General features: G+C 38.7%; 1 long non-coding RNA gene across 1 annotated transcript; it reads left to right on the forward strand.

The window, feature by feature from the left end:
• Positions 1 to 2,919: 2,919 nt before the first annotated feature.
• Positions 2,920 to 8,214, forward strand: LOC139724704 (uncharacterized). The gene is made up of 3 exons (XR_011710479.1): positions 2,920 to 3,120; positions 6,918 to 6,987; positions 7,679 to 8,214. It is a non-coding gene; the product is annotated as an uncharacterized lncRNA (long non-coding RNA).
• The last annotated feature ends 625 nt before the right edge of the window (positions 8,215 to 8,839 follow it).

The raw sequence follows: 8,839 nt of genomic DNA on the forward strand, positions 1-8,839 counted from the left end.
TTTCGATTTTTTTTTTTTTTTTTTGACTAGCCAAAAGTTTGTGTGTGTGCGTTCTGAGGCTCTTGTTCTTAAGTGAAGACAACTACGTGAGTAATTCCGCAAGTGATTTTTTTTCTCCAAAGAGAGTGGTAGAAGTAAAGAAGATAGAGGGAGAGAGAGGGAGAAAACTAGGGAGAGAGAGAGAGGGAGAGAGAGAAGGAAACAAGAACTAATAATTTATCTCAACCTTCACCCACAAACCGTCACACACAGAGACATAAAAACACACAGATACAAGCTCACACACACCGGCAAGGACAATACGTTCATCGGCCTAATGGCGCGTTTACACCGAGCACGCTACGGGCAACGGGTCGGGTGTTTTCCTATGGTGCGCCAAAATGAATCATATCTGGTTCTATTACATAAAAGAATTAGTAATCCGGTAAAAAACACAAAAATTTTTTATTCTTCTGTCAAAATCAAAAGCATTAAAATCAACAGTAGAAGATTGATTTTGTGACAAACTATTAGCGGGGAAGTGATATTATTGTAACAGAACCATGCCAGACATGCTTTCTTTTGGCGCACCAAAACAAAACACCCGGCCCGTACTAACGTGCTCGGTGTAAACGCGCTATATTTCATTTTATTTCATTTCATTTCATTTCATTTATTTCCACAACTTGAACAACTGGTTAAAAAAAAGAATGAACAATACAGGACAACATGTCAATCATATGCAATACAGGGTGTGGAGGAAGAAGCAAAGGCCATTGACCTGTCAAGGCTTCTCCCTAGCTCTACTACCGACGCCATGACTTCACACCGAGTAGTGGTTCCGTTGAACTCAATTTGCCTTCGCTCCTCATTTTGAAAAGTTGCAACTGCATCTTTGAAGGTTGAAAAAGTCCTACTCCAAGCTGTAGCCATTGCCATCCTATTTACACCTACAGACAATTTTGTGACGATGTCATATTGATTACCTTTCCCTCTCCCGCTTCTTAATAGGAAACGTATTCAGCTGTTTCCTCGTTTTTCAAAAGCCTGACGATGCAGTCAAATGCAGTCATGCGGAGGACATTGGCTACCTTCATGCGAAAATTCTATCTGCCATTTCATTCCTTTTCTCCATTTATAGACCTTTAAGCAACAGTGATAGTGTCTATCTATAATTAGCACTGTGATTGTTGACCGGTAGAAAATTTATGACTAAAGTGATTTGATCGCGTGTTCCAATAGGAATATTAGGCCGATAATGTCGCATCAACTACGCATAATAAAACACGAACGCATGATGTCACAGAGTGTTGCATTATACGGGGATGTGCCACTTTCACGACACCCTTTTTCAAGCCGATTTCAGCTCCCAAGATAATACGTCTTGCTCGGAATGGCCAAACTCAACTGCGGTGAGTCCCGAACACGCCCCGCGTCTGATGCCGCGCTGATGCAGTCCCGTTTCGCAGCCCCGCTTTCGCAGCCCGTCAATACTGTGCCATTAGATTAGTACCGCTTTATTATTTCGTGCGCAGAGCAAGCAGGCATGCACGTTGCAACCTGCACACACTTCGCTCCATCATTTTGCAACTAAATCAAGAAAGTATAACAGAAACAGTATGAAACAGAAATGTGGATTACCTATAACCCTAACATGAGAGCCGAAAAAATCAACATCTTCTTCCCTTGGCACTGATTAGTACAGACATCTATAAAGAAAGTGGTCGGAGGAGACAAGAAAGAACGCAGAAACAAACATTTAATATGCTAATGATTTGTATCATAGTAATGAAAAGATATTCAGTTTCATTGTTTTATTTCTCTACTTCTAGCGAATTCTACAAATGAAATCATATGACAAAACCAACAATATTCATTATGAGAATAATATACCAACAATACTCACAAAAGAAATAGAATATACTCACGTGTATGATATAATTATGCTCATATTCAACATTTCATCGTATCTTGAGGCATACACAAGGTGGAGGAGACCGTTATTACTAAGCAATTACTGTATATCGAATTGATTGCCGTTGTCAATCCCACTCCGCTACAATGGTCATGTCATTGCATTGAAAAGAAATACATAAACCATTTTTGGTGTCTGTCAAGCCTATCATAATCTTCTTTAAGTCTAAAAATGTCATCAAATAGATTGCCGGTTTTATTCTACTCTAAATATCACATCAAATATTTTCGGCATTAAAGGGGCCCTGAAATCCAAATGCATGTTGATCTGTGTTGATTTATAATACCTTCAACATCACTTTTGCGATGAAACGAATATCTAGAAACATTTGATATATTTTTAATGATTTTTTCTTCTATTTTTCTTCATATAACTTGGGAACGCCCACAAAAAATCCTTCCAAACCAATCAATATTCATATTCATGAGATGACATCATCTGTCAATCATTGCTAAAGTGCTGAAAGTTCAACAAAAGACATTGGAATGCACGTTCCCATCGACTCAACATAACTTGCATATTCCCTCGCCACGTCTTTTGTTAGTCACATTAATATGACTGAAACAGAAACAAAAGTGATGTTGAGGGTATCATAAATCAAAACAGATCAACATGTATTTGGATAGCAACGCGCGAGTGATTCCGCAACAGATTTTTTCCCTCTCTCCCTCTTCAAAGAGAGAGAGAGAGGGGGGGGGGGGGGAGAGAAGGAAACAAGAACAATGTGTGTATCTCTACACACAAACCGTCCCACACAGAAATACGCTTCACACACACGCTTACTCGCACACACACTATGAAGCTACAACATCCGTGCGGTTACTAGCACACATCAAACACACATACCACACACACACCTCACAGACACGAAACTCGAACACCGAAGCGAAAAGCCCGGCAAAAGCCCATCACATGACACTGTGTTTCGCGATAATCGAGACGGCGCCTGCCTGCCAACGCCATACCCTCGTAACTTCATACCACGTAGTGGTTCCATCGCACGTGATAAACTATAAAACTCAATTCGCCTTTCCTCCTCACTTGAGAAGTTGCATCTGTATCGTGGAAAAAGAGAAAATCATCTAGAATTCAAAGCACCGGGGAAGATGTTTGGAAAGGTCCAACTCTGAGCTGCAGCCATTGTCATCCTATTCGTGTCTATACAGGTATGAAGTGTATTGTTTCAGGCGCTGCGTTGTCAGCTGTTTCTCGTTTTTCCGAAGCCTGCAGTCAAACTGGAGTGTGGAGGACATGCAAAAATTCTGCCTGTTTGTTTGTTTGTTTGTTTGTTTTTGTTTGTTGTTGTTTCAACTGTCTCTATCACTAGGCCTACAAACAACAGCGAAAATACTGGTCGATTTTGACCAGGAGAGGATTCATGGCTGAAGTGATGTGATTGCGTGTTCAGATTGGGATATGAGGGTGTGTTACAACCGTTTGATATTGTCACGGAGTGTGACAGAGTCAGAGTGTAACATCATGTGTCATCTGCTTGTAGAAACGATTGCTGTTGCTTTGTAATAATTTGTATTACATGTACAATGTATTTTGGAAATGGAAAGTAAAAATGAAAATATAATGTGTTGACCACACAACGCCGAATTTCACAGTCAACGCGTATAATAATGTCGCAACTTTTGTCACGTATAGGTCTTTTCATAGGCTAATGTAACATCTTCCATAGTGACGCATAATAATGCCACAGCATATTTCTCAAGCATGACATCACATAAGCTATTCTATAGTTCTGGATCCAGGTGTTACTTATGTGAAATATCGATTTCCAGTCAAAATATGTCGAGTTCTACTTCTAGCTTTATTTTATGCTTGTGTTTGATTAAGATAGCATGGTCGGAAATCTAAGTTTTATTATGCCAAATAATGTCAGTTCTGTCCATTCTCTGCTATAAGCCAAGGGGTTCTTGGACATTGTATGTGTAAAGCGCTATGATTTTTTTTCTTTTTATGCCAATCAACACTCAAAGCACATAAAGGGTCAAAGTGCTTATAATATCAGTGTTCAATGAAGACGCTTCTATAGCTTGATGTCTTGTGTGACAACACCAGTAATTTTAAAAGCCTATGTATATCCGGATGTGTACACTCCGAAAGAGATGCCGGTCCTGACGGCAACGAAAAGCTAATCCGCTGCATGAGGCTGCTATCAAAGGCAGAGTCATGATCTCTCCGCTTTTATTTGTGTGTACACAATGTTTACACAAATAGTACTTATCAGCTTCGGACATTTAAAACTTATCCTTTTTAATTGCTCCTCCTCAGATGCATTATATCTCCGCGACACTTGTATGACACGCAGTCTACTATACAATCTATTATAGCGCAATAAGCATTTTCTGATGGTTTTTCAGTACGCAGTCCGGACACTTTATTTATTATTATGGATAAAACAAGCAAACTGTATAATTGTTGGTTTGTTTTAACCCAGTATAGCTTGATAAAATTATAGCAGTCGGGGGGGGGGGGGGGGGAGGAGGTATTGACATGCTGTATGAATGGAAATTTACCACAATGACGACTCCCTGTTTTCATAACTAATTTCCAGCTCTCGAAACTGTGAGATATATGCGTTTTGTTCTAAATGGTATAGAGGCCCAAACGCGACGACAACTTTCTCATGTTTCTGCATGGTTTGCTCGGCACATTCACTCTACAGCCCCTCAATTTGTGCTATGTTGACAATATGTATTATACTTTCGTTTTCAGTATCAACTACCTGATGACACTGTCAATCTTGTCAGTTCGATCTAGTCCCCTAATGATATCACTTCTGGAAAGAAAGTCAAACATTGATTCATGCAGTTGAACTGTTGTACACTGCACATTTTGAGAAGGAAAATACCACGACACTTTTATCTTTGATTAATTCTTACATGACGATACAGAGATTTTACATTTGGAGTATAGACAATAGATGTGAATTTGTGTTTCATTGTAGTATGAACATTACACCCCCTTATTTTGAGATTGCTATATTTTTTCTCTTATTTTTAAAATGGAGCAAAATGTGTTAAGCTGTATGCTTACTGTTGTTACACAAAATATGTTCACCAGTGATACTACTTCCAGGAGAGAGTCTGTGGAGTGTCGGAATTGTAAAATGGGGGTGAGCTTTACTCTATGTCATATGTTGATAATGTGACATAGATACGGAGATAAGAAATTGCAGCAATGCAATACAGTTTGTATGATACACTCATCTGCTATTTTTCAGATAAGAAGACATTACATAATATTATGATAAAATATATATACATGATAAGTAGGTATACGTACAATTTTGATTTATATCATATCACTTCAATAATAATTGTTCAACTTCTGTTTAAAAACATAAAATGATAAAGGAACCTCAGCTTCGACATACGTTCAGTATCAATACATGTAAAAAACACACAAAAGGAAAGAAATATGCAAGGTGTATTCCATATGAAATGGTCAAATGGATACTCAATTGTTACTTGTACAAAGAACTATACACGCAATACAAGCCACATGCGATGATACTTATATGTAATTAACTATCGAAAAAAAATGTAATAGACAGAAAATCCTGCATGCAGGACTCTAAACAGGTCAGCGATTATTGCACGTATACATACCGACTGCGTCAGTTATGGGGGGATGCAATCTGTATATCGATTTTCGATTGTGAGTTTATTTCAGAGAGCGAAGTGTGAGTCTGCCTCAAACTGCAGAAATACAAAACAAGCATGGAGCGGGTGTAACGATTCTTACTGAACATTTGTCATATATACTGACGATCCAAGCTGTATTGGCAGGTAGGGAAGAAGCACGACATGTGAAGCGCATGCATTAAAAACAAGCAAGCAAACAAACAAACAAACATACACAGTGTACATACAAACAAACTGAGAAACAAACGGACATTGAACTAAAATACTTTTGGAGCTGTCTGTTATACTGCCGATAATTTCATAATCATGGCAACGCATCTTGTTGCAGGATGTGACATTAACCATGCATCCAACGCATTATGAATTTAAATGTCGTTCAGCATTTAGAAGAATGATAACGTCACTTCTAACGCATGTCACAGCTTCATTATTTTTTTTTCATGACCAAGAGATATATCTTTTTTTAATGTGTTTTTGACAATGCCAAACGTCAATATTTTTTTGAGTCAGGGGCGATGGGCCGTTTCCAAACTAGGGAGGGGAAGGGAAGAACGCCAAAAATGGTACGCAACATAATAATATGATAGTCGCTTTATGATTTTGATTGGGAAGGATATAAAGCGTCAGTTAAAAGAGTCGGTGGAGGGAGGGGCCGCGTGCCATGGGTTTTCTTCCACTGTTAGAAATCGCTAAGAGGTAATCCTTGTCTAATGACTGGCGCTTAATCGGTCCATTAACGAGGCAATCTCAATGCAAATATTTTATCTGGTACCATAGATTTCTGTTATGTATAATATATATCATCTTCTTCTTTTTTATTCAAAGCTAACTTCATTGTGTAGATACCAGTGTCATGAGGGGGAACGGAGTGGAATTTTGAAAAATGATAAAATGCTCACTCTTTCTCAGACCTCTGCGTTGACGATCAATCAAAGTGGACGACATTGTTCCATGATGAAACCAAACGAAGACGAGCAGGTCTTATTTTGTGCATATGCAAACTTAAGAATCACATGTATCTCTCGTTAAAGAAAGAAAAGGCAAATTAAGCAATCCTGAATATAACACAAAATAATGTTAGAGACCATAATACCATCATCATAAGCAACAATGAAGATGACGGTCTCAGAAATTATTGTCAGAACGAACGACGAATTTTTAAGGGAATACTTGAGTTACCACTCACTGAGAAATAAACAAAATCTGTCCAAGCCATAGTTAGGAGACAAAACTTTGTAAAAATGTTATGTATCTGTATTGTATATCTTTTTTCTTGTAACTACACACTGTGTCATTTAACTGTTTAGGGTCAAGAGTTTTCCCAGTGCCCTCCTGGCGAACAGCGGAATGCATTTGGAGAGTGCGTCCCAATTAGTGGTAAGTAACTCATTCAAGCCTTGATATAATGTGGAAATCGTCGTTGTGTCTGGTGTTTATTTTACTTTGAGATTTTAGAATACATCGTCATGAAAAATACAAATGTAATAGACCCTGTGAGGTAAGACTTGTGATCAAAACTAATGGTTGGGATTGAAGCTGGCCTTACTGAGCAGCATTTTGTTTTATCATGCCGTCCTCTCAGAGGAAAGGACGTGGAAAACAAGGTAATTTAAGCAGGAAGGAGAAAGGGTTGCAACTCACTTTAGCTGCATGGGACAAGTTTTTTTTTCACTTTCCTCTCATATTCACTGTCGGTGAATGAATTAATGAATTCTAATCATATTGCTCTCAATCACCACCGTCGAAATTTAACAACCTATGTCACAATATATCATTCTTTATGAAAAATGTCACGCCTTGGTATAAAATTATTGATCGGAGATCGTAGCTAGGCTTAAATCAGATGTGCGATCTTGACAATCGTGGAAAAATTGGGGAAGTTTGGGCGCTACCTCGCTTTGGGCGCACTGAATACTTAGTAATTTATAATAAAATTGAATGTAGTTTCGAATCAAGTTCGTGATGGAGAAACGCCTTCCTGACATTTTGATATGCGTGTACTTGTCATTTTTAGACTTTGGTTGAACTAATGTTTTTATAATTTGTTTGTCTTTATTCGTTAATGAAGGTACTGGTATCAACAAGTCCACGAGCGTGCCTGCGTCAGCGCACCATGGGGAGGGCCCAACTGACGAGCCAGGTTCAGCAGCTCAACTGCTACTCCCGACAACGGTGATTTTGCTGGGTCAAGGTCTATGTTTTTTGCTTTTTTAATTCATGATAAGGTCTATGTTTTTTGCTTTTTTAATTCATAAATAGTAAAATTCATTCACATTAGTAGACTAGTGGTTCCCACAGCAAAAAGTAAGAGAGAATTATGAGATTCTCCATTGGCTAGACGCAGTCATCGCAGTCAAGCAAATTGCTAATTGATAATTGATAATGGTCTCCTCCAACTTTGCCCTACATAATAATGTATGCTCGACATAATTATAAACGCACGTGATTACATCTATTCCTTTTAGATGATGTTCAGGTTTAATACTCTTATACATATTTTGATGAGAACATTGTTGATATATCATAACGATTTCATTCGAAAGAGGAGAGGAGTAAAACAAGCCGAAACTAAAACTTCAGCTAATATTTAGTATGCTTATTCAATACTCACTGAACTGGCTGATCGACGAGGTCCCCTCGACAGAGCAATGCGGAGTTCACTGTGTATAGGTTCCAACCTGAAAGTAGTGTGCGTTTGTGTACCATAAGTATAAGCTGGGCTTATTGCTGAAATATATGAAAAATAATTTTCGTATCGAATGAAAATTGTTGAATTCTCCGATGTGAGAAAAATGCTGAAGTAGATTTTTGTAGAATACCGATGAGTGTTGGCGTAACAGTGGAAATAGTGTATTGTAACAACCACCTGTTGCATCCGGATCTCCCCTCCACCTCTCATGCTCCCCACACTCCTCCCTCCCTCTCCTCCCCCCCCCCCCACTCACACATACTCTCTCTCCCTACCTAACATTCAATCTCTCCTCTCACATTGTTGCCTGTTATGCAGTATTAGCAGTGCGTTGAATTTTATATTCTATCGACGGACTGCAAAACCAAAAATTCTCGAGAAATCGAAATGCACGCGAAAGTTCTTGTCTACACGACGCAGTGGCGGATCCAGAGGGGGCGCACCGGGGCGCGCCCCCTCTTTATTTGTTGTTAAAACAAAAGAAATCAAAAGAAAAAAAATGAGATGAAACACCGAAGTTGTACCAGAAATTATGTTTGT

Source organism: Diadema antillarum, unplaced genomic scaffold (assembly GCF_040938485.1).
Source record: "Diadema antillarum isolate AM-2024a unplaced genomic scaffold, OU_Dant_1.0 scf00000226, whole genome shotgun sequence".
Lineage (NCBI taxonomy): Eukaryota > Metazoa > Echinodermata > Echinoidea > Diadematoida > Diadematidae > Diadema > Diadema antillarum.